This window comes from Felis catus, chromosome A1 (genome assembly GCF_018350175.1).
Source record: "Felis catus isolate Fca126 chromosome A1, F.catus_Fca126_mat1.0, whole genome shotgun sequence".
Lineage (NCBI taxonomy): Eukaryota > Metazoa > Chordata > Mammalia > Carnivora > Felidae > Felis > Felis catus.
In genome coordinates, this window is record NC_058368.1 from 204,878,874 (window position 1) to 204,905,946 (window position 27,073).

Below are 27,073 nucleotides of genomic sequence, written 5' to 3' on the forward strand. Positions count from 1 at the left end.
ACAATGTGGGTATGTCTCTCACATGAAAGAGAAAATCAATTGCATAGGTACGTATTTGAACAGTGCGTTCCTTTTTATATCATACTTCATACCACTGCACCTACAGAGTCATTTTTGTTTTTCCAAAACAGAATTTGAAAAAGCAAGTCTCTTCCTGGATTTCTGCTGTGTCTCTCTCTTTTCACAAGTGGCTTTTTTTTTAAACCATTTATTTTTTTAGTGCGATACATCATATAGAACACGGAGAATATACTTTAAACAAAGTTGAAGAGGTTGGAATTTCTTTCAAACTCTCAGATGGAAATTGGTTTTGTTTTACCTAATTTAATAGGAAATGGATAGGCTGTTGAAGACATGATCACAGTGAGTGAAGTCTTCAAGCAAAAACATTCGTTATCTTGATGAGATGATAATCTGACAATGATTAGTAAAGTAAGTCAGTGCACTAAAAGGACTTACTAACAGACCCAGATAACATATAGAGCAAACACTGGGAGAAACTCTTCTTTCCTTTCATCAAGTCCAAAATGAACTTGTTCTTTTAAGGCAAACAAGTTGAGAAACCAAGAGTGAGGCAATATGATCTTCTGGAAAAAGCATTTCCAGAGAAGGTGTCAGCAATCCCAAGCCTTGGTGCCAGCCCGACACTGCCTGACCTGGTAACTCAGGCACTCATTCAATCATTGTGGGCCTCAGTTCCCTCGTCGGCATGCCATCCGTGATTTTGTGGTAAGCCAAATCCCAGGCTGCGCAATGTAATGAAAGCTGCCATTCTTTGAGGACTGCTTGTCCCGACGCTGCCAGGCTCCTTGTCCTTCTCTTCTTTTAGCTGTGAGTAACTGGGGGCAGGAGGTCTGCCTCACGTACACGTTGTGTCCCCAACAACTAGCCTTGGGCCTGACATAGAGTAGATGCCTCCCCTAAAAACTGCCTTATTATTTCATTCAACTTTTACAAAGACTCTGTGAAAGACAGCCTCATTTTAACGTTGAGAATACAAAAGTTTAGAGGAACTTTGAGAGGTTCCATGAATCCCCCGACAGAACCATGCCCAGAGTCTCCAAGGCCTGTCTTCACCTTCCCATGCTGCACCGTAAACATGAAACTAGGCCAACCGAGCACATGAGCAGAGTACCAGTGAGGCAGGAAAGCTACAGAGGGCAAGAAAAAAAGAAAGAGGAAACGTTTGGACTCGAATTATGGACAGGGTCAGACCACAATATTTTCAGTGCTCCGGCCTGTCAAGGGCGGTAATAATTCATAAATGCTGACACAGTAGGTTCTTTAGGAGTATTGCTCAAGGGATATAATATTCATCTCTAGGCCTTACAGCCTCCAAGAGCACCTGGCCCACTTGCGGGTGCGTTACTTAAGAGCTATAAAGTGTGCGCTTTGCATGACATGGGGCATCCCCCCACCTCCTTTAAGCCTATATATATAAATAGAAAGGAGTCTACTTGGCCAGACTGACTGGCTGCCAGATAGATGGCAGACACGGGGCAGATCAATGTCAAGTCTCAGCTCCAGGAAGTTTATAATATACCACTTCACTCTTCGAGATCATAGGACGTGTAACAGTTTGGACTTGGACCACTCATTGTTAATAGCTTTAATAGAAGATGTCCCCTAGAACAGTGCTGGGTCACAGAAATATAATGTGAGACACAAGTGCCAGCCACATACGTACTTTCGAATTTCCGAGTAACCACGTTAAAAAAGAAATGCATAAAATTTTAATTTTTTAATATTTTCATAAGATATCTTATTTACCCCAATATATCTAATATATTATTTCATCATATAGTAAATATGAAAAGCATTGAGGTATTTTTCATATGGAATCTTTGAATCTGGTGTGTATTTCACGCAGCCCATCACAAGTGGCACAAGCCAGATTTCAAGTGTTCCACAGTCACATGCGGTTAAGTGGCTACCATGTGAAAGTGTGCAGCTCAGGGACACAGAGACTGTGGGTGTCCATGTGGCCAGCTCCCTGGCTACCGCAGAATGTATCTGCGCTCATTACTGCTCATGAGCAGAATAAGCTGCTGAGAAGGGACCTTGAAACAGTCATTTTTCAAGATGTAATAGTTTCTTAAAGTCCTGGAAAGAAATAAGTCTTGCTACGAAACCAAGAGGCAGGATGCTCCAGTCCTTCCTAACATCCATTTTACATATAATTACCGAGCACTGAAATCTACGTACAGTTAAATCATAAACCCTTTGTTTGTGGCACAGAACTGGCACAGAGCACCAGATCTGTCACTGGTTATGGGACTTTCAGCAAATCATTTCTCACCCTCAGCCTCAGCTTCCTTATCTTCAAAACAGAATGTCTGGAGCATATCAATAGTTCTCAGCCTTGACTGCAAATTAGAACCATGTGGGAAACAAACAAACAAACAAAAATGCCCTGCCTTTACCATATATACAACAGCATCTCTGTGGTGGGGCCTGAGTATTAACACTTTAACATTTGTTATGAGATTCTAAAGTGCAGCTAGGGTTAAGAATCACTGACTTAGTCCAAACCAAATGTGCTATGATGTTTCAGTCTGTGCAAATGGAGCTCATATGCCCCAGGGAGCCTTCCTCAGCTGAGTGGAAGGAGAGAAAACAAAACAAAACAAAACAAAACATCAATCTTTCCCATCCAGTCAACCAATAAATGTAATTTTTGCAATAGAAAGCCTTCTATGCCAACGGGGGTTGAAATACTAAATATAAAGGTAGGAAAAGAAAATATTATCCCATGAAATGGCAAGATAAAAAGAATACATGCAATGGATGAAATCATTCACAGATAAGATCACTCAAGGAATGATGAAACATTATTTCAAAGTGTTGCTGATGAGGTCCCCTCAAGATGACCATCTCTGGGTTTTCAATCAAACGCTAATTTAGGTACTTCCCTGAGGGAATTCTACAGATGTAATTAAGGTTACTAATCAACTGATTTTAAAATAGGGAGATTATCTTAGATCACTGAGGTGAGTCCATGTAATTATCCTATAAAACAGAAGTAATCAATGAGATGTGGCGGGAGAGGAAGCCTGAGAGGTGAGAAATGTGAGAGGGATTTGATGTGCTGTTGCTGGAGGGGACGGCATAGAAAACATGAGATGCAATGCAGGCAGACGAAAACAGGAGCGAAAACTGGCACCTAGCTGACAGCCATCAAGGGAGCAGAGAAGACAGTCCTACAATGACAAGGAATTAAATTGGGTTAGCAATCTTAAGGAGTGTGGAAGCAAATTCATCCCCAGAGCCTCCAGAAGGTAACAGAGCCCTAAAAAGTTTCTTTTTTTTAATTTCAGCATTCTTTAAGCAGAGAATTCAGTTGAGCCATGCTGTGTCCAGACTTCTGACCTACAGAATTGTGAAGTATTAAATGGGTATTGTTATAAACCAATACATTTATGATGATTGCTTATGGAAGCAATAGAAACTAACACAGTCTCTAAAAGTCCATTAGAGAGTCCTAGGTTGATTTCCTAAACATCAATCAGGAAGATAATTATCCAGTCACCTTTGAAACATGTCCAAGTGAATAAGGGCCTTTTTCCAGAGCACAGAAACTTGTGACTTGAGAGGCAATCTAGTTCAATCAATTAATGATGGATAAGGAATGCTAAAAAAAAAAACTTAGATACCAAATAATCTGTGGCTTTGTCTCCTCCAACTATCCTTGGCCAAGAGCACTTTAATCAGCCAACAAGAATGTGCCAATATGGAAACAGGTACAATAATCTCTCAGAGCTAGGTGATGCTCTCACCTGAAGTCATTCAGTTCCCTCTATTCCAACTCTATGATTGCCAAATGAACTTCTGATTCTTATCTTACTTTCTGGGTTTCTTCTCTTTCTGGAAAACTAACACAATAACTAGCTGAAATGAAATTGCTTGACAGATGAAATGGAGCATAAATGAATGAACTGGCATTCTGGTATACTGGTCCATCTCTTGAGCTTGGCTAGTAGAAATTGAATTCCTAGAGTCTAATCACCTCTGGGTCATTTGATGGAATTTATTTTTTGAACACATAGATCTGGACATGAGATGATCCCAGGGAAAGTGAGAAACACTGCGAGCACTTGTCTGAATTAGTTTGTTGGCCTTGCTTCTCATCTTAACCCCAGGTCTAGCCAGGGAATTAAAAAACAGATGATGTGTCAATGGGAAGGTAAATCAAAACAAAGGTCAAGGTCTGTGACAGAACAGGGTAGGGGGAAGATAAGGATAAGCAGCATTTATTTTATGGAAAAGGTGGTTTGGAAGGGGGAAGTACAGGCTATCTTTGCAACACGTCCTTGTAAATTTAACATCTTGGCTCAGGAGAGCCTGTTTTTAGTCCTTTGCATTAAACATTTAATTCCCAGGAGCCTTGTGTTTACCACCCCATGAGACCACAAAGTAACTCAGGAAATGGAAATTCAATGAGCTGGCCATGTTTCTCCTAAATCAGTTGGCTGGTGGATGATGACTGGAACAAGCAAGCTGAGCCAAACCCTGACCCACTCACAAATGAATCACAGAGACTGTCCACCTACCAAGAAGTCAAAGAAATAAACACTTCAGTGCTTTTCCACTGTAATCTCTTTGGGTGATTTCAGTTTCATATCTTGTAGAACAGTAATACAACATTTATCTTCTAACCTGAAAACTGATTCAAATGAATTTTTTTTATACCCAACCTCTTGTGCTCATGTTACCAACTAAAACTTTACTTCCAAATGAGGAAGAAAAGCTACAGGGAATCCCCAGGGTGGCAGTTTATATAAAGCCTCATGTAAATACTGCAGAACTAGAGAGCAGGTTCCCCAGACATAGGGACTAATACCCATAAGCATCTGAAATAACTCCTGCCCAAATTGAACTCAGCACCTCCTACCTGTCCCCAATCTCATTCCTCATATTCCCTGTCTTGATTGATGAGATTAGGGTTCTGCAGCTACCTGAACTAGATACCTTGGTTACCCCATCCCTTTTCACAGGTAACTTGATGCTATAAGAGAGTGATTCTACCTCAGAATTCTCTAGGAAATGTAACTCCTCCTCTCCCAATCCTAGCCCCACTGCCTCTTTCCTGCCTTTTTTACACTTGATGCAGCCTTCCTTGTGGTCTGTCTTCCTTTACTTTTAAGGCTGCTGCCAGACAAATCACAAACCTATTTATGCTTCCATGAAGCCTTCTACACTCCCCGAGAAACCTAAGTGTTAACTCTTCTGTGCCTCCACACAGACTTTTTTTAACCTCTGCTATACACAATGCCACAGTCAGAAGATGATGAACCCATTTGTGGAATAAATGAGTTCTCAGTGCCTGTGTTACTATCTAACGCTCTGCAGGGCAGAAAAAGTCCCACTTTCGCCATTCATTACTCTACCCCACCACCAAAGCACTTTGCAGGATTTGATGAGTGCACAGATATGTGGGTTGGTTTTGCTGGCGAGTATTGCTGGATATAAGGTGGGCCAGAAGCACTAGAAGTTCTCCCCTCCACCCAAGAATATCCACAGTATCATCTACCTATAGTTTCTGGATCTTTATTTTATTTTTTTTTTCAATGTTTATTTATTTTGGGACAGAGAGAGACAGAGCATGAACGGGGGAGGGGCAGAGAGAGAGGGAGACACAGAATCAGAAACAGGCTCCAGGCTCTGAGCTGTCAGCACAGAGCCCGACGCGGGGCTCGAACTCACAGACCGCGAGATCGTGACCTGGCTGAAGTCGGACGCTTAACCAACTGCGCCACCCAGGCGCCCCAGTTTCTGGATCTTGTGAAGTTAGTTTGGGTAAAAGAGAGCACAGCGCAATTTTGGGGTTAGAAGATGGGCCCAGGACTGAACTTTGGGCAGCCAGAATATAGTCTGAGGGTGCCAGGTATAGGCATGAGAGAATTTCACAAAGGGACAGAGGGTCACAGGTCAAAATTCTGCCTAGGACCCACCTGAATGGCTGCGAATGCTGACTAAAGGCTGCACTTGTTTGGAATATGGCAGAACTCAGCTTCCACAGGTCAGCCTCCCCATGAGTAACCTCACCCTCAGTCCCTTCAGATTCCCCATTCAATTTCCTCTCTACCTTTGCAGGAGTGGCAAACAGGAAAAGTCAAGAGAAAAAAGAAGATGTATCCAGGTGGCTTTCTGCTTTCCTTTTATCATCAGCACAGCACAGAGCATGCAGTGTAATTATTTTCCTGCAAGTTATTTGCCATGATCACCAGGTTACGTTCTTTAAACTACAACTGGTTTAAACATAAGTGGTTTTGCTAGTTTTTGTCTTAATCAGAATGTCTGGAAGTCTGAGGTTAGTGCTGATGGAGGGAAGGAGAGCCAATGTGGAAGCCAGAAGCCCAGTGAGAATCCGAGAGTTGGAGGGAGCTCTAAGGACCATGTTGGTCTAAACGTTTCACTTCACAGCCGAGGTAAGCGAAGTGCAGTGAGACACCACTGCTGGTTACAGCCGAGCTGGGAGCAGCACCGAGGTCTCCTGCCCCTCCTCCAGTGGTGTTTTTTTTTTCCTTTTTTACAACTCCACATTGTTGTGGAGCAATCACCTGTTGCTGTGATTTCAAGAAGCAAAAAGCCACACTTACCCTCAGCTCACATGTGCTGTCATACGCAATATCATTTATCATTAGACATTCAGGACAAGCAAATCATAACACGTATGGGCATACAGCCACCCAGTTCTTCTGGCAGCCACAGAGGGCTGGCCACTACCCACCCTCAACAGGAGCTGAGTGCCCCCTGCCAGCTTCTTTAGGGTAGGAAAAGAGGCTTTGAGTCACTGAGAAAAGGAGTTTACTCATAACCAGCCCTAGAGTCTGGACCAAACTGAACTGAAATTTCTGAAAATAATCCCGGATAGAACCTTGCAAAAATCTATCCTCTACACGGATGCCACAGTGATTTTCCTAAATTGCTGATCAACAGCCTCTGATTCAGACTCCTCATTATCAAATGATAAACTCCTAGAAAGGTACATCCAGCCCTGGGTAGTCTGACCTGGCCTCTTTTTTTTTTTTTTTTAATGTTTATGTATTTTTTTTTCAACGTTTATTTATTTTTGGGACAGAGAGAGACAGAGCATGAACGGGGGAGGGGCAGAGAGAGAGGGAGACACAGAATCGGAAACAGGCTCCAGGCTCTGAGCCATCAGCCCAGAGCCTGACGCGGGGCTCGAACTCACGGACCGCGAGATCGTGACCTGGCTGAAGTCGGACGCTCAACCGACTGCGCCACCCAGGCGCCCCTAATGTTTATGTATTTTTAAGAGACAGAGCATGAGCAGGGGAGGGGCACGGAGGGGCAGGGAGGGGCAGAATCAGAAGCAGGCTCCAGGCTCTGAGCTGTCAGCACAGAGCCCAACGTGGGGCTTGAACCCACAAACCGCAAGAGCCTGACCTGAGCTGAAGTTGGACGCTTAACTGACTGGGTCATCCAGCACCCCTGACCTGGCCTCTCTCTACCCTTCCATTCCTATCTTTCACTAATTTCCCAAACCGACCCTTTCCTTTGTCCACGAGAGGGGACTTCTCTGAAGTTTCCAGACTCTTCACCTCTTTGGCCCCTCTGCCACCTGTCTTCTTCCGACTTCACCCATCTCTGTTACTCATCCCCCCAACCCTCAGATCAAGGTCACTTCAAGTTAGATGCATTTCTTCACTTACCAGATAAAATTAGGAGCCCCTCCTCTCTACTTCCATACAGCCTTGACAAACCCTTATCAGAGCAATGTAAGATAGCCATGATTTTCCCATCTCTCTCCTGAGATGCTATTTCACACGTGCCTAGCACACTCCGTTTAAAATGAATTTTGAAGGAATGAACAGAGACACCTGACACTGTTTTAAAAATGGGTATTTTAAGGGGTGGGAGCATGTCCTTCTGTGGAAAGTTCATCTGAGTGCATTTTAATGAGATAAAGTAGCATTTCAATCATATCAGGCATGGTGGGATAGCTTGATTCAGGCATGCAGTAAGGAACCCAAAGCATAGAGAGCACAAAAGCATAGAAAGCACAAAGCATAGCTAGGCTAGAAGCACAAAAAAACAAAGTAATGTTTTCTTTTTCTTTAAAGTGTATCTTTTCTCCTTACACCTGTCAGAATGGCTAGAATAAGACAGACAGGAAATAATAGGTGTTGGCAAAGATATGAGGAAAAAGGAACCCTCATGCACTTTTGGTGGGAATGCAAATTGGTGCAGCCACTGTAGAAAACAGTATGGAGGTTACTTAAAATATTAAAAAAAATTACAATTACCATATGATCCTAGTAATTCTACTAATGGGTATTTACCCAAGGAAAGTAAAAAAAAAAAAAACTAATTCAAAAAGATATATGCACCCCTAGGTTTATTGCGTTATTAACAAGAGCCAAAACAAAACAAAACAAAACAAAACAAAAAACAAGAGCCAAGATATGGAAGCAACCCAAGTGTCCATCAACAAATGAATGGATAAGGAAGATGTGGTATATATATATATATATATATATATATATATATATATATATACACACACACACCACATACCATGGATGGTATACCATGGATGGATCTATAAGGTATTATATTAAGTGAAATAAATCAGAGAGATAAATATCATATGTAGAATTTAAGAAACATAACAAAGAAAAAAAAGACACAAAAATTCATACTCTTAAATACAGAGAACAAACTGGTAGTTACCAGAAAGGACGTGGGGTGGATAGGTAAAATAAAGAGATTAAGAGTACACTTATCATAATGAGCACTGAATAATGTATAGAAATGTTCAATCATTATATTGTACACATGACACTAATATAACACTGTATGCTAATCATATAAATATAAACATATACACAAAAAAGTGTTGACCTTTTCTAAGACTTCAGAAAACCTAGAAGAAAGTGAAAAGCACACATGGACGAGAATCAAAACTATGAAGTGTTTCTTGAACGCAAATTATAATCTCCATTGACATTCTCAAAATGTATGAGCCCCTTAAATAATCAGAAAACTAGCCTTTCATTCAAAGAACAAAGTTTGGAAACCCAAATTATATCTCACATGTTCAGCTAAGGAGTATGCCTTCAGTACACTAACATTCATATGTTCAGTTTTGTTTTTTTTTTTTTTTTTGTTTTGGCAGTTGACAAGAAGTTAATTTGCTTAAGGAAAATCCCTCAGTCAAGCCTTTCTAGCTTTTCCTTGCCGTTTTAATGTGGTTCATGCTATAGCCCCACAAACGTGTTACTCCAGTATAATCTGCAGTGTCCTAACTAAAGTTACTGACCGGATCTTATCTGCACAGTTTTTGTGTCCTGTTTGCTTCTTGAATCTGATTAACCAGAATATTTCTCTTACCTCTTTTTAATATGTGAAGTCACTTGACCTAATTTATGTGTAGAAGCACTACACCATGGGTTTCAATCTTTATATTCTGTGTAAAAACAAAATCCAATTTACATAATAAAATCATTTCTCTCAAAATTTAAGTCATTTTCAGATAAAAAATAAACATGCATTTCTGATACGCAAAAAAATCTGTTTTTTCTGATAATATTTTATGAACTCCAGCACAAGGAAAGGGGTTTTGTTTAGAGTAGAAAGGAGAAGGATGAAGAAGTAGAGGAAAGAGGGAGCAAGGGAAATTAGGGCAGTTAGGGGAAAGAGTGAGGTGGGAGAAGAAAGAAAGCAACTGGCTGTTATCAGAGATTTACATTAAAAAAAAAAAAAAAAAAGAGAGACCTGACTCTCAGCCTCTTAAAGTTAAAAAGAACGGCATGCTAACAAATGGTCCGGCAGACATTCCTGAAGTAGAAGCTGGATTTTCATAGGGTTTCCTCTGGGCTTTACCGCGAGAGGTTTTTAGATGCCCTTTTTCATTTAGTCATGTGTGCAAGCAGACCATATTATACAAACTTGGTTAAAATCTGTCAGAAAGAGGAGGCATGAAGGTGGAATATGGTGAATTTCTTGGTCACTGCTTGGCATGTCTTAATCACTAGTTTCTCGGACTTGCTGCTTTCACTTATATACGGCAGCAAAATCCTCCCCAATCAATTATATTCCCTCTCGTGAGCCCCGCCCCCCTCACATGCGCGCACGTGCGCGCGCGCGCGCGCACACACACACACACACACACACACACACACACACACACACACACGCCTCTGGTACCAGAAGAGTAGATGAAAGCACACGACCATTGCCTCATATAACAACCTCCCCCCACCCCCCGACCTTTGCCCAGAACGTCTTTGGGTTCTGCCAACTGAAGTGAAGGCCAGGCCTGGGCTGGAGCCTCGTGAGACCCATCACAACATCACAGTAGAGCCAGCCAGGCCAGAGGAGAAGGCAGCCAGGTGTTAAAATTCAACAAAGAGTATGAGCTGGACAGGCTGACGACAGTGATAGGCGTAACTAACTCTAATCCCGTGGTCTAAGGAGCGCAAAAATGAAAGCTCTCAGAGGGCAGAGGTGTCCATCTGCTATATTCACTGGTGTTTCACTGATGTATACCAAGTGCCCAGAGTGTAACACTTTGAATACTTGTTAAATGAAGGATAAATGAATGACTTCCAAAGCATTAGTGCCCATTGGAAATCTTAACACACTTAACTGTTAAATGTTTAACCATAGTATCAACGATGCAAAGTAGTGGACTAGAAAATTATTAGTACTACCTACATATTAACTGGATATTTATCCCACTAATAGGATATTTGGGTTGACTGGCAGGAGGACATAGTACTGAGATTATGCGGGTTTCTCTTTTGAATTAACTTGTAATAAAGAGAAGTAGGTCTCTCTACGAAAAAAATCACAAGTCAGCAAAAGGTGCTACACACTCAACATTTAGTGAATTAGGTCCACAAGCAGCACAAGAGACAAAATAACTGCTTTCTAGCTCTGGAGTTTCACCATCTTTCTTGTTGTTCCTCACATGGTTGGAACATCATGATGATTTCCATCACCGAGTGCGGGCTGAGTTGTTATAAATGCAAGGCTATGTTACTAATATTCCTGTGTATGATCAACACTCCCGTCCATACTATTAGTACGAGAAGACTGCTCATGATTTGTGACCACAGCCGGAATTAGCAAGGCCTGTTGGTGGTGAAAACTCCTTTCTGCCTACTTGGCTTTCCTAAGTTTGTATGCAAGAAACCATTCTATGACATCATCCACACAAAGTCCTATAATATAAGAAAACCTCACAGGGGAACATTCACTTGACTAGGTTAATTAACAATGACTAGATAGGAGTCTCATTAATTGTGAATTGGAGGTTAATTTATTATGAACTCATATTTTGGATGTGTAGAGGCAGCCTTCCTGACGGAGGTCTCTAAAGCACATTTCTGAAGTTGAATTCAGGGGTCCAGAAACACTTCCTCCCTCCACTTGGTGTTCCTGCAGTATTTGTAGCACAAGCCAGAAACAGAGGAGTTACCCGGCCATCTTCTCTACCTCCTCTGTCCCCATTTCCTCTGTCAATATCACCTCTTGAGCATCTTGAATTCGTTTCATGCCCTTATCTTCTGTATTGCTATCACCAAGTCCCAGCCACTCTGTCTCACTTGGACTTCAGGAATGCCCTCTTAACATCCAATAAGACTCCCTCCAATCCATTTTTTACACAAAAATTATGTGTTGAAACACAATTGTGATTATGACACCCTTCTGAATAAGACATTCAAATGACTTTCCTTCTCCACAGTACTCATACCACAATCCATTAAGGTGGTCTCATATTTACCAGTTGTGCTTAATATTCACTCACTCTACTTTCAACTAGTAATGGAATCCAGTGCAAGAAGACATTTCCCAGCCAACCTTGCAGCAAACTGTGTCACGTGACTCAGTACTGGGTAGGAGGATGTGAGCAGAAGTGGCAAGTGCATCTTTCAGGGAAATGCACATCTCCTCTACTTTCCCTTCTCCACTCCCGTTGGCTTGGATGTTGATGTGCTTGGTCACCAAACACATGGATAAGAGCTACCTAGATCTGGGGAACACTTCTGGAAGTCACTCTGCAGAAGAATCACAGAAAATGTGGGTTTGAACACCGGCAAAGGACCGAGGGGCCAATGGTTTTTTGACCAGCCAGCATAGATCTTTCTAGCTTATCCTTGAAAGAAGAAGGTCATTTTCACCTAATTTTTTAGGCTCAACTGTAAGGGTAGTTGGAAAGAGTAATTACACAGGACTTGCACAAAAACACAGGCTGAAATTTTATCCTTAATACCTATTTTTTTTTCTTTCTTTTCTTTTCTTTTTTGAAGAAAGAAAATGTACCTGAATGTATAATGTGACAGGGCTTTTTTTTGAGTCCTTTATTTTTTTTACAAGAGTTATGAATCCTATTAGTGTGCTACAACCAGAAGTATTTTTTACTTTAGAATCTGTGAATTGTTTTATTGGGGGAATTATTAAGGCCACAGAAATGACCACCATAGTCAGATAGAAATATTTTGGTCTAATAAGAACATGGGACAACCTATCCCACCCTATCCCAAACCAAATTTCCAAACCTCAAGTTAGTAAAAACAGTTAATAAACACTGGTTATACAAAGAAGAGTAGGGAAGTATAGGAAATTAGGAAAAGGAGCCTGTCCTGTTAGTGTCATGGGTTATATTTTTCCAGGTTTGGGCACCCAGCTTCCCAAAACCAAACTGTATACTGAGCATTGTATTTTGAAATGGTGCCAGTGGGACAAGCATGAGGCTCTCTGCTCCAAACAGCATTTTATTCACAGATGCTTCATACTTGTACCAAGGAGATGAGCTAAATCAAGAGTAGGAGTATGTGATGCTGGTTTGCAAAATGATTGTTTTTCCTGAAGCCAATCTTTATTTTATTTTTCTGATAATAAATGCACAATACTTATGTAGAAGTTTGGTAAGTATTAATACAATGTAAAACAAATTATGAACTCCCTTTCTGTCATTCTCTTTCCAATAAAATTTCTAAAGAAAGCTGAAAACAGACCCTATACAAAAAGCTGTCTCATGTTTTTTCTTTTTCTTTTTCCATCTAACATTAGTGTCTCTTCAGTACCTGCAATTAGATTGCCACTTTATCTAGGAAACGCAGCTTTTAGCAATTCTTTGTTGATTCCAATGAAATCAACCTGACTCAGCTAATATGAACTGATTAGATTGAGAATGAAGTCCTAATACCAACTGCTGTCCAATAGTAATTACTTGACATTAAATTTTGGGTGACCCAAGCAAATTCTATAAGCTTAGAGAAGTTTCAAGTAAGAGGATAGGGAGCTTGAAGACATTATAAAAGAATCCATGAAGGACCCAAGATGTACTGAGAGAGGGATACATGAGAATGGCTATGCACAGCAGCAGAGATCTGATGTCATTATAGTAAATCCCAATTATATGGAATTATATGGCAGCATCCTCTTCCTTGCTGGCTAAAAAAGCATAATACCCTCCTGCCCAACCACCACCACCCCAAAATACAAAAACTGAATATAAAATTTAATGGCTGCACTAATTAATATTCCCCCATATTCTTGTTTTTCTGTGAGTCACAGCCTATTATACTGTAGGGTCAGTCTAGTGGGCCAAACCTGGCTTTGTTTGCTGGCCTACTTACACAAATAAAATGGTGCTATAAGGCTAAATGTTCATATCTCCTACCCCAATTCATATATTGAAACTTTATCCTCAATGTGATATTTGGAGGTGGGGCCTCTTAGGAGGTGATTAGGTGATTAGTGCCCTTATAAAAGTGGTCCCAGAGAACTCCCTGTACTCTTCCACCATCTGGGGATATAGTGAAAACAGCTGTCTATGACCCAGGAAGTAGGTCTTCACCAAACATGGCATCTGCCAGCACCTTGGTCTTAGACTTCTCAGCCTCCAGAATTGCAAGAAATAAATTTCTGTTGTGTATAAGCCACTCAGTCTATGGTATTTCTGTTACAGAGCCAGAACAGATGAAGACAAATGGAGAGGAGAAGGGAGGAGAATAAGATAGTTTCTTCACATGAACCTTTGTGCTGGCCAACATGGCACTGCAAGTTTACACTTTGAACTTCCTCCTCTGTGCCAACTACTGCAATGGTAGGTTTATTTATTTATTTATTTATTTATTTATTTATTTATTTATTTAAACTAAGACATTAGTACTGGAAAATGTTAAAGAGCAATTACAAGCCATGGAAGGCAGATTGAGGAGCTCCAACCCACAAATGGTGGGAGTTCCAGGAGAGAATTTAATTCAACTGCAAGAATCATTTTTGGAAAAGGTTATTATTAATTTTATAAAATTAAAAGAATGGAATGAGTTTTCAGATTAAAAACCCACAATACTCACCGAGGATTATAAATAAAAAGTAAATTCACAATAGGGCATCATGATAAAGAAAAACTCTTTAAAGGGACTTCAAGTAAGAGGCCGATTATCCACTAATGAATTCAAACATACCAGTAGAAGATTTTTCCTCAGCAACAACAAATGTCAAAACACAAATGAAAACCTTTAAGTATCAGAGAAATAACCATCCATTTATCATTTGATACCTAGCTAAACTGTCACTAAGTCTTGTGGTGGAGGGAATATGAAAAGTTTTCTACCTAAAGATTCTAATTTAAATAATTATTAAAAGAACTATTTTTGCAAGAAGACATCAATCATTTTAAAAATATACTGAAAGTATTTTTTAAAATGTTCTATCCCAACTATTCCAGTTATTATACCTATATTTGTTGACCCATTTCTCTGCCCCCCATTTAAAGCCAAACTTCTCAAAGGAATTACATTAGACTCTTATTCTCAATTCCTCTTTGTCCACCTTCCTAAACCCATTAAAGTTAGGCCTTAACCTCCACCACTCCAATGACATAGATTTGTCCTTGCCACTAATGACCTCTACATTGCTAAATCTAGTGGTTAGTTCTTAATCATCTCATTTGATTTATTAACACCCAACATAATGGATCACTCTTTGAAACACTATCATAATTTGGTATTTTGACACTATTCTCCATTTATTCTACTACCTCACTGGATACTTCATCTTGGTCTACTTTGTTGTGTCATCTTCATTTCCCAGTCATGTGACATTGGAATACCCTTAGTCCTTATCATCCACTCTTCTCTACCTACACTTATTCCTAGGTGATTTCATTTGTAATATGTCATTAATATCATCTATATGATTATGTTCTCCAAATATATAACTTTAATTCAAAACTCTTCCTTGAACTATAGGCTTATACATCCAATTGACTAAAAATCCCCTTGGGTGCTTGATAGGAATCTCAAATTTATAAATCTATAAACAAACTTTTGATTTTACCCTCTTAACCTTTTCATTCCACAGTGTTGGTCATTTCATTAAATATCACCTTAATCCTTTCAGATTCTCAGGCCTTTCAGTCATACCTTGAAAACCAATCCATCAACTAATTCTCTTAGATATACTTTCAAATTATATCCAGAATGTGATAATTTCTTTCTTTCTTTATCTCCCTCACCCAAGTCACCAATATTTCTTATCTGGATTATTATAAACATTTCTTAATTAGTCTACATGCTTCTGGTCTTGAAAACCCTTATCCCCAAATATATAAGTCACCCATCAAGATCTTGCTAAAACAAGAACATGTCAGGTTTTTTTGTTCAAGACCCTCAGATGGCATCCCATCTCACTTAGAGTAAATGCCAAAGTGCTTACAGTGGTCTAAAAGTCTTACTTGGTGTCCTTTGACCCTCTCCCCCCACCATTAATCACTATCTCTGCCTTCATCTACCACACTTTTCCTGCCCATTCTGCTCCAACCACACTGGACTCTTTGATGTTTCTTGAAGACCCCATGCAGTATATGCTATTCCCTCTGGGATATTTTTCTCCCAGGTTTTCATCAAATAGCCATTAAAATATCACTTCGTCTTTGAGCTCTTCCCTGAAAACCCAGATTAATAATAACTCTTATATCTTATTCTTCTCCATAGCACTTATCTTTATTTGTTTTCTGATTTTTATTTATCTCCTTTTACTAGAATGTCAATTATATGAGTTCAGGGATTTTATCTGTTCTGTTCACTGCTATATTTCCAAGCACTTATAACCACAGCAGGCCAATAGAAGACATACAATAAGGATTTATTAGATGACTAAATAAATGGTGAGGAAAAACAAAGGTAAAACATGATAGCCAACTCAAACAAATATTGTTTGTAAAAACAATATAGGCCACATTTTCTACTGATCAAAAACGGTGAAAGAAAATTTTAGATGAGGAAAATAGGTGAGTTTATCTCAAAGAACAATTAAAATGTGTTAGATTTTCTACTTTGTTTGGGAGAAGGATAGATAATCTGTGTGAAATGGTAACACTAATGTTGCTTGATGTGGGAGTGAGCCGCCCAGCTGAGGGGTGCATGGGTACATGGGTGTAAGGTCAGCACTGATGATGTGGCTGTTGCAGGCTTCTGCTGCCTTAAGAATTAGCACAGTTGTTAGGGGACCCACATCAGGGAAGACTGAGAAGGTCACACCCCACCCAGATCTAAGAAGGGAAAGAGAAGATGAGCATAATCATGGTCTTGGGAAAGTGGCAGGCCTCACATAGTTTAGGAACAGATGTTATAGACTCATGTTCTGTGGATGTTTTTTCTCAGTAGGCAGAAATGAGAATCATTATTGCCAGGTAATAACTATACGTATTCGAAAAAAACGAAAGAAAAACCTTTGCATTTTTAGCTTTGCAAAGAAACATTTCTGAAGAGTGATTATTTAAGTCAATACCTAAAAAAAAGCAAGTCTGCCGAAATATGCTTCAAGACATTGTGGGGGAAAAAAAGCCCCAAAAGATAATACAATAGAAACATCCTGTACAAGTAACATTTAGACCAGGAATGCAAGGACAGTTCAATATCAGAAAGATTTAGCAATATAATCTACTGCATTAATAATTTTAAAGAGGTAATCAAATGGTCATTCTACCATGCAGAAAACCAGTGTTTATAATTTAACATTTATGATAAACTCTTAATAAACGAGAAATCCAGAGTTTTCTGAATCTGACAAAAATATGTCACCCAAAAACCTGTACCTAACAGCATACTTAAAATGAAACTTTTCAAGCATTCTCACAATTACGTGGCACAAGAAAAAAATGCCTATTATAAAGGCATACTATTTGCATGGCATGATACCTTATAAGGATAGGAAAGTTGAGATCAACAGGGAAAAAAAAGCCTAGAAACGTTTAAAGCATATATATGATCTTAGAACACAGCAGAAAAGGCACTGCAAATAATGGAGAAAGAATAGAGCTCAGTAAATGGTATTGAGACAACTGGTTTTTCATATGGAATAAAAATAGATCCATGCTTTACACCACATATACAAATTAGCTCCATGTAAATTCAATGTCTACACATGTAAAACAAAACTTTGAGAAGTAAATTAAAGCAATTTAGAGTACAGGAGGGATTTAAATATAATATAATCATGGAGGAGAAAGTGATTGCTTAAGCAAGGCACAAAATGCAAAATAATAAAAGAAATTTAACTTTATCAAAATTTTAAAATTGTGTTAAAAGAGGTCATGAAAAAAATTAAAATGCCATCAACAGACAGGAGGCAAAAGTTTCAACAATATATTTTTCAATATATGAAAAAGTATGAGTCATATGTATGAAATATAAACACATATATTAAAATACATATACATTAGGATCATACACATTTACACGTTTTTGTAAATCAGTAAAGAGAACAGACAATAAAAGAGTAAACAAAGAGTAGAAATAGATAATTCACAGAGGAGGAAATCCTAATGGCCCTATAAAAATGATGTTCAATTTTACGAATAATCAGAGTAATGAAAATTAAAACAATGAGATACTGATTCACATCTACCAACCCACACATAATTAAGTCTGATAATAAGTGTGAGCAAGGACCTGGTGGGAGTGTAAATTGGTAAGAGAGCACTATGGAGAGCAATTTGTTAGTGTCTACCAAACACGAAAATGCACATACCCTATGATGTGGTAAGCCCACTGATATATACTCCAGAAAAACTCTAGTACATGTATCCTAAAGGAAATGTCTAAGGGTATTGATTTCAGTACAACTTATTTTTGTAAAACAATTGAATCATTTTAAATTTTCAGTAGTATGGGAATGGATAAGTTGTAATATTTTCATGAGATGGAGTAATATACAGAAATTTTTAAAAGAATGAGCAAGGGGAATATAAAAAACATAAATTCTGAAAACAGAATGTTTGATAGCAAAAGTAGTGATTGCCAGAATACCACAGTCCATATTTGAAGTAAAACATATGGGGATACCTGGGTGCTCAACTCAGTCAGTTGAGTGTCAGACTTTGCCTCAGGTCATGATCTCCTGGTTCGTGAGTTTAAGCTCCACATCGGGCTCACTGCTGTCTGCCTGTCAGTGCAGAGCCTGCTTCAGATCCTCTGTCCCCCTCTCTCTGTCCCTCCCCCCACTTGCGCTCTCCTAAAAATAAATAAATATTTAAGAAATAATAAAGCGAAATATATGAAAATTTTATTTATTTTTTTTGAGAGAGAAAGTGTGCAAGTACATGTGCATGAGACAGAGAGGGAGAGAGAGAAGCCCAAGCAGTCTCAATGCCCAGTGCACAGCCTGACATGGGGCTCAATCTCATGACTGTGAGATCATGACCCGAGCTGAAATCAAGAGTCAGACGCTTAACTGGCTGAGCCATCCAGGCATCCCATGAGTATTTTAAAATACACAAATAATTTGTATTTCATGCATACAATAATCATGTTTTATATATGCAGCAAAATTTAAACGTATAAAAACAGGACTGTACAAAGGCCAACACATGGCAGTTGTTCTGGGGTAGCAGAGTAGGGTGATGCTGAGAAAGGCAAAACAGGGAACCTCAAATTCACCTGTGTACTTTGTTTCTTTACAAATAGAAGCTAGGCAGCACACATGGGAAAAATATTTACTTTTGATGTATTCATCTGGGTGGCAGGTACATGGACACTTATTTTAGGGTTCTGAGTATATTAAAAAAAATAAGAGTATTAGCCCTAAATCTATATCCTGCCCAGGGTCAAAAATAACAAGCCCGCACAAATTTATGCAGATAGAAAGATAAAAAGAGGTTCTGATAAAGAGAAGTTTGTGTAGGGCACCCACTCCTGGACAACACTGACAGAGGAGGGTTGGAATGGTTACTCAGGTGAGTTCCGGTCACTGAATCCATGACTGTCACCCCCAAATGCACCCTACCCACCCTCATGGCTCAGCAGTTGGCCCTCCCCAGACACAGTGTTATATGACAAGGAAGGGGAGCTTTCTCAATACCTGTTTCTAGGCTAGGCTGAGGAACATTTTCTTCATAGATTCCAGAGAAAAGCCACAGAGTGGACCTTCCAGGAAGAACGGCAAATCACATGTGAGATTGCACAGGCTAGGTCCTGTCACAAGGCTTCCCAGAGTTCTGGTGCCAGCCGTGTCTGATTAGTCCAAAAAAATAAAAAATAAATAAATAAAAAATAAAAAAAGCATATTTTTTACTAGCTTCAAAAAAGTTAATTTAAGCACTTCATTCCAGTGAAAAACTGATTTGGGGCACAATGATTAACAAATGGTTCTCAATCTCTGTCCCTGGAAGTCACAAACACATGCACAAGCCCTAGGTAGGCTGGACCTGGGGATCTTATTTAAGTCACGTAAGTCACAACAAATGGGTACGCCAAAGCTGGTTCATCTTACGTAGACCACCGTGGAACCTTCCAGCAAACACTTATTAAAACAAGAACCAAAACATTTCACAGACTATAGTGTGTTTCAGTTGGTTGAGAGCCATCATAATTAATAATACAGTAACAATAAAATGACAGCACAGGCAGAAGCCCTGTAGTGTAATGATCCAGAGTGAGCTTCACACATCTGTGGTTATGTCAGTTCCTGAGTGCAAAAGCACCAGAATGCCACATTCATGGTCTCAAATGATGGCAGAAAGTATCTGGAGAAAGGCCATAATTCATCTTCTTTTCTTGTCACCGGAACCACTGAGGATAAACTCAGAAGCTCCTACTGAGAATTCCTTAGAAAGAGAATCAGTGGCTTAAATAAAAGGATTTTACTCTTAAAAAAAGATATTCCAAATAGGCTTCCTTTTATATTTCATGTGTGCAGAAGTATTTTCCTTATATATTTATTCTGCATGTCATATAATAGTATCCTTCACAATCATTTCCCATAGAGTTGACCAGCAGCTTCAACTGCTTCCCTAGAAAAACACTCCAGCTATTCCTCTCATTAAAAGAGACGAAAAGCCAAGAGGATAGGTGACTGACTTAGTTTGTGCCAACAATCTATCTCTGAATATGACAGAGCTTGTGCAAAACAGGCACTCCTTATATGTTAATAAAAGATTGGGCACTGGTAGTCATTTCTAGAGCCCCAATTGAGTTGCATCAGTATTTAGAAAATTTAAAAGTCTGTGATTTGACATCTAATTATTTCCCAGTCTGAAAAGATTTTATTTTTCATGTTCCAATGTGGTCCCCGCTTTACAGCAAAAAGGCAAAGTATGCAATAGATAACACCGTATGTGCCACTCTGAGTTCTATCATGGCTCTCTGTCTTGCCCCTTCAACTAAACTGGCAACATCTGTTATTCTCTAAGACAGTGTGGACATTTCCTTCCATGTCAGTCATTTCAGAGGTAAGTGCCCCCACTTCCTCATTATCATTTCTAAAACTGAACATCCACATGACAATTTCTCCTCTTTGATCACAATTTTAATAGTGTTGTAAGTTGTAGCCTGTTTAGTGCTAATGTTACATTTAACTTGTTGCAGGTGAGGAAGGGGGGCGTGCGCGTCATAGGGAAGGTGGGCTGAAGAGTCCCTCCATTTGTTCACTTTTCTTTTGGTCCTGAGAATGAAGTTTGGCTCCATTTTTAGTTAATAATGAGATATTTTTAAATCATAGATCCCCCCCCAAAAAAATCATAGATCTTATATCTCAAAGATGAAGGGATGACAAGAGTGAATGTATTTCATTAACTCAGCTTAGGCAAGGAGGGTATTTCCACTATGGATCTGAAACCAGCTGAGACCTCAAATGGAGCAGGAACTGAGTGACCTACCATGAGTTAAGCAGTGTCTGTGACATGGGCTTCAGTTAAACACAGTGTGGAACACTCACTCTCATGAAGGCTGTCAAATTCAAAACTTGCCAGACAGATTCACTTTCAGGACTCAGACATCTTGTAGTTGTAGGGAATGAGCTGCCTTAACTGTTGGCAAAGACAAACAGCCTTCCAATCTTCAGCATTGCAGATAGTAAGAAGATGGCCAGAATTTTAACAAGTAAAGAGAAATGTGTACTGATGTATATACTTGAATATACATGTCCTACAGGGTTTATCAGCTCACTGTGATCTGCATCATCATGAGATATTGTTCCTAATTCCACAGCTGGATCACCAAACTAAATCCCATTACAATGAAACTCCACTGAATTGTTCCACTTAATTTGTGCTCTAAACAGATACTACTCCTTTGAAATACACTAATCTGTGAAGAGGTCTTACTGTAATCACATACAAAAGTGGATCTATTCCCTTTGTTCATTTTGGGGACTATTACCACACAGTCCCTGTTGTCCAACTCTTCTGTCTCCAATTCATCATTTAATTTTCCGCCAGGAATTGAAAGTCTATCTCCAAACATGAAATTTTCTTGTTTAATATTCTTTAATGACTTCCCTAAGGACCCTGAGTCCTTAGCTGACAATCAAGGCCCCAAACAACTTGTCCTGGTCTATTTTTAAGCTATATTCCCCTCTATACTCAACTTCTTTAACTTTGCTGTATGGACTGGCCCAAACTCTTAGTCAATAATGTATAATACTACTTGGCATACCCAGCTATTTCTCTCGACACTTTAGCTCTTTTCATCTTGTAAGATCTACCAAGCTTTCCAGGCCTACCCCGCCTGTCATGAAAGTTGTCCTCAGCTACCAAATCAGGACGGATTTTTCTTGCTCTGTAGTTCCAATGTATTTTCTTTGTCACCTGAGCTCACTCAGGTTACCACAGCCTGTCTACGACAGTGAGATGTACAGTGTCTTCTCTTTACCAAACTATCAATGTCCTTTGGACAGGAGAGACTTACTGAATATATTTGCTGTTAAACTGACACTGCTTCATATTGGAAAAGGTGCCTGATAAATGTGATCATGTGGGTCACAAAAAAAAATCTACTTAAAAATGATCTAGAGCTCTTCAGTTCTGCCCCTTCATTCCTCAGTGCCCAAAGGGAAAGAGATCTGACATTTCGAAGCAAGACCTCATCTCTGCCTCCTCCATTATCTTGCATAATGTCCAGAAAGTTATAAGCCCTGATAAAATGTTATTTTTCTCCTCCAGTAAAGGAGGCTTGGTTGAACGGAAACACAGCCAATCTCACTACAAGGAGGCACATCTTTGGGTTTTGATCCTCTTTCTTATGAAGGGACAAATAACCTTGTGAGTGAGAAAAGTTGCCCAGCCAGCAGCTGCAATGACAACCCACCTTGGCAGCAGAAAAGAGTGATAATTAGACACCAATTTCTTTTGTAGGATGAGTAGTGGGTGGGGGTTTTTTTTTTTTGACTTGTTATTTCAAGATCAAAGAAAAAAAAATTTTTAAATGTTTATTTATTCTTGAGAGAGACAGACAAAGCGCAAGCAGGGGAAGGACAGAGAGAGAGGAAGACACAGAATCTGAAGCAGGCTCCAGGCTCTGAGCTGTCAGCACAGAGCCCTACACGGGGCTCAGACTCATGAAGTTAAGATCAAGACCTGAACCAAAGTGGACGCTTAAACAACTGGGCCACCTAGATGCTTCCTGAGAAAAATGTTTTTATATTTAGCAGTTTTATTTTGATCACTATAGTTAATATTATTGCCAGAGTGAAAACGTGGTAAAAAGATGCTAAGACTGAATTTATCTGTATTTACATTGTCACTTTTAAGCTTCAAATAGGAAATGCCTTTGATCAAGATTTTTCAACAGATTGCTGAAAACAGAAAGTTTCTTTTGCTAAGTACTAGCATGCATAAATTTCTTACATAATACATGAGAAAAAAAATTTTTTGATATATGGATGTTTTTTTCTTGTGTTGACAGAAATTTGGCAGTTACTGTGCACCACCCTTCACACAAAAAGTGGCTCAATCAACCACTGGCGTTTTCTTATAAATCTGGTAATCTGTGTCCCCTTAATAGAATAATTATAGGGATGTTTTCCTATTTGCAATACAAAACTATGGAACAATGGAGTGTTTATTTTGGCCCAATGACTTTGTACAAAGGTCCCATCTATGATCCCCCTTCAAAATCCTGCTTATAAATTCCTAACACCCAACAAGTCAACCTGAGAAAAACCATGACTTTAGCATTTCCTTTTGGCCAAAATCTTTAATTTGGAGAATGCAAATAAGACTTTCAAAATTATTTTTGAGCAGCTGAGAGAACCCATGAATATGCCAAAACCTTTCAACCCAAACTATTTCCAAAAATTATCTGCTTGTCCCATTTTTGATTCAGTTAAGAATTAGAGAAGTATATTTTATGTAACTACAACTCTCCACCCAAGTAACATCTTCACTTTTAAAAAGGGAAGTCAGTTTTTTCTCTTCCTTTATTACAGGTTTTCCCAGCAAAGCAAAACAAAACAAAACAAAATTAAAACAAAATTAACTTAAGTAATATGAAATATATGTGCCAAAAGTGTCTTCAGTGATCTGCTTTTTAACTAGACAAGCTCTCTGGCAGATGAAAATCATTAGCAAGCAAAACTGTAGAGCTTTTAAAATGTGCTGGAAAAGTTTCAGAGAAGATATACAGCATAAACAGCTTTATAAACCCGAAGCAAAATTCTAAATCACACCTGGTATATCAGTTGTGTGAAAGGCTCAGGTTAAGAAACATGAATTAAATCTTGAGAGATACTGGCCTCAACAACATTACAGCCTAAAGGGAACCTGTATCCAAGATGCCATCCTTTAATCGAAAAACATCAATATGTGTGTTCCTAGTGCCCACTGTTGCACATGTAGAGAGGTATGGGCTGGAGCTAAGGCAAAGGCACCTCAAGCTAAGGCAAAGGCACCTGATATTCTTGCAAGAAGTTTTCTTCAGGCAAAGAGCACAATAGGACTGCAGACCATTTCCCTCAGCACCTAGCCACTCACACATTCAATTTATCATTCAATAAACATGTGGGAGTGCCTATCATATGCCACACAATTTCCAGGGCCCTCCAAACCGGTGATAAAGGTCTCCTATTTCATGGAAGTGACATTCTAGTGAAAGAAAATTGACAATAAAAAATAAACAAGTAAGCGAGAAAAGAACTATTAGACGGAATAAATGCTATGAAGAAAGCATAACAGGGTGATGGAAATGGGGGTGGGGGACTTACTCATCTAACTGGGATCACAGAAGATCTTTCAGTTGAGTTGAGACTGGATGACAAGAGGAGTCAGCTATGCCAAAATCTGAGCACAAAGCATTCCAGGCAAGGGAATAGCCTGGTGGATGAGGTAACAGAAGGAAAATCAGTGTGGCTGGAGCTTAGTCCTCAATTCAATCACCTATAATTGTGCACGCTTATGTCACTGTAACATGTTCTTCAAACCTGGGGCAAAACAAGGAAACCTACAGACAAAAACATACCCATGCCTATAAAACATGAAGAGGTCTTAGGGTCTTCTGGACACAACAACAACCCTAAGAACCTTGATGTCAAGAGCTTGAGCTTCATTCCAGTTTGTTTTCCAGTACTGATATATTTGACCAGTTTCTCATGGTTGAAGGCACAGAAAGAGCATGCAAGGCTAGTAGGACTGAGAAGTGTAGGATGTGGCTTTGAAAAGAATCATAACTGCTTATTTCCTGGGACCTCTGACCCAAAAGGAAACACTTTTCTTGATTCGTCAGGAGATTTGCATAAGATCACAAGATATCTTGTGGTACAGTAATCTCTCTCTTGCTTTTGACTCTTTATTATGTTCTCCCTTGTATAATAGTTATTTTAGTATTGTCTTCTTGCCATTGTTAACCTGTAAGTGACTTCCTGTCAGAGACGGTCTTACTGATTGTTCTCTGAAGTACCGAATACAGTGCCAGGCACATAGGGATGTTGAATAAATGATAAATTCCCCGGGGTTGGCTTTGGCTTTTTTAGTCCAATATTCCAATTATAGGTACAGTAATGGTATCCAAATAATGTAATTGTTTTTGTTTTGCTGTATATGTAATAAATCCTTAAGAACTTCTGTGCTATCTGACATAGTACAGATGGATTCCCAGTAATGCTTTGGCACAAAGTAGACAATGTTGCTTGTTGAATGTATGCATGCATGTCTGAGTGGGCAAATCTATGAACAAATTCCAGCAAGAACAACTGCACCCAAGGCCATTTTATTCAATCAGCAATGGGTTCCACTGTATGTTCAGCAGTAAGCTAAGTGCTGTAGAGACAATGGTGAGTAAAACAGATGGTCCTGCTCTAATGGAGCTATTGGTATGGTAGGGAAACATACTGAAGATATCACGCATGTATGTAAATATAAGTGCTGTGAAAGGATGATGATCAGAGAAGCGTTCTTTGAAGGCTACCTGAAAGACATGGTCAAGTTTATTCAAAATTCAATGCCATAATCATGAAGTCTTTTTAGGAACTAGGCCTGTAGACATAGAGCAAGTGGTCAAGAAAGATGACAATTGATGGTAGCTCAAGTTGCCTCTGGTAACCAGGGATGGGTTACTGAGAAAATATTTGGAATCTTCCATTTTGGCCATCTTTAAAATTAAACTCAAACTTTTTATGTGTCCTGATTGTGTGTGGTCTTGTTTAAAGACAGAATATACCAAGCAACCTAAAATCGTCTTCTGCGGGCATTCTTTACTGTACCATGATTCCTTTACTAAATGCTTTAAATATAGCAGCTCAGCTATTTTTCTGAGGTAGACCAGGAAAAATTGAAATTTATTTTATGAGCAAAAAAACAATGCAGTGCCCTTGTTCTCCCATCATTCAGGAAAAATAGCTAAGTGAAATTCTGGTCAAACTTTCCAAAAAGCTTTGGGCTGAGGACAAGCATGGAAAAATTCAAGCCCAAAGGAGAAATTTCCAGAAATTTAGAAGTGAAAACAGGGGGTTATAACAGTTCAGTACTTGCTGCCAGGAACAAAGTATATACGATATTATTTATTGCTGAAAGCTTTTCAGAGAGGCAGCATCTGGTTTCAGTGAGGTCTTGCTTTTTCATCCCATCCAGCAGCTGGACTGAGCACTATGGCACAAGGAGATCAACCAATTGGCCAAGGTGACGCAGCGAGTCAGTGACTCTTTCCAGATTAGACCACAAGAGCCTCTGGCTTCTTGAATGCCAAGAATAAGTCACATGACAAATGGAGAGTTTAACACTTTTTATTGACTCCAAGTGGATTCTTCAGCTTTAATTTTCTATTTGTGTTTACATTTTCAGAGTCCCAAAGAATAATTCTTTCTCCCTTTTCTCCAGTGGACACATCAGATATCTACTTGGTTCTCTGTGAATGCCAAAATTCCCCACCCCCCTCAACTAGGAATTATTCATCTAGGCTGAGTGTGCTAATGGCAGGAAAAGTCAGAAATGGTCATGCAATGTTCCACTCACACTGGAAAGAGGAAGATGGAGATCGAAAGGCTGGCTAACTCTGAGCAGAGAAGCTGGGCACTCTGCTTTGGTCATTCCAAATGTGCCTCTCTGAGGCAGGGGAAACACTGAAGAAGGTAAGGTTAATCTTCCAGGAGAAAGTGTCATAAGCTTTTACTTCTCTGTGAGTCTTTTTCTCTACCAGTGTTATTTCTCACAGAGCCCTGGCAAGAGAAAACACATCCCTTCATTCCTTCTGCATATGTCTTCCATACCAACAGGAGAAAAGGAGGCTCTGTTTCCTAAGCATATGTGTTTCTCACATCCCAAGAAGACTGTAAGGGAACAAACAAGCAACAACATGCACACACACAAAATACATTTAATAAG

At 39.4% G+C, this 27,073-nt stretch overlaps 1 protein-coding gene across 8 annotated transcripts in view; it reads right to left on the reverse strand.

Annotated features, from left to right (window-relative positions):
* Positions 1–27,073, reverse strand: part of GHR (growth hormone receptor) — a 272,519-nt gene that overhangs the window by 151,481 nt on the left and 93,965 nt on the right. For 4 of the 8 annotated variants that reach the window (XM_023238718.2, XM_045037571.1, XM_045037574.1 and 1 more), the window contains exon 2: positions 19,345–19,496. The exons of the other annotated variants lie outside the window; for them this stretch is intronic. The gene's annotated coding sequence lies outside the window, so the exon portion shown is untranslated. The remainder of the gene's footprint in view (positions 1–19,344; positions 19,497–27,073) is intronic. 8 annotated transcript variants of the gene reach the window in all.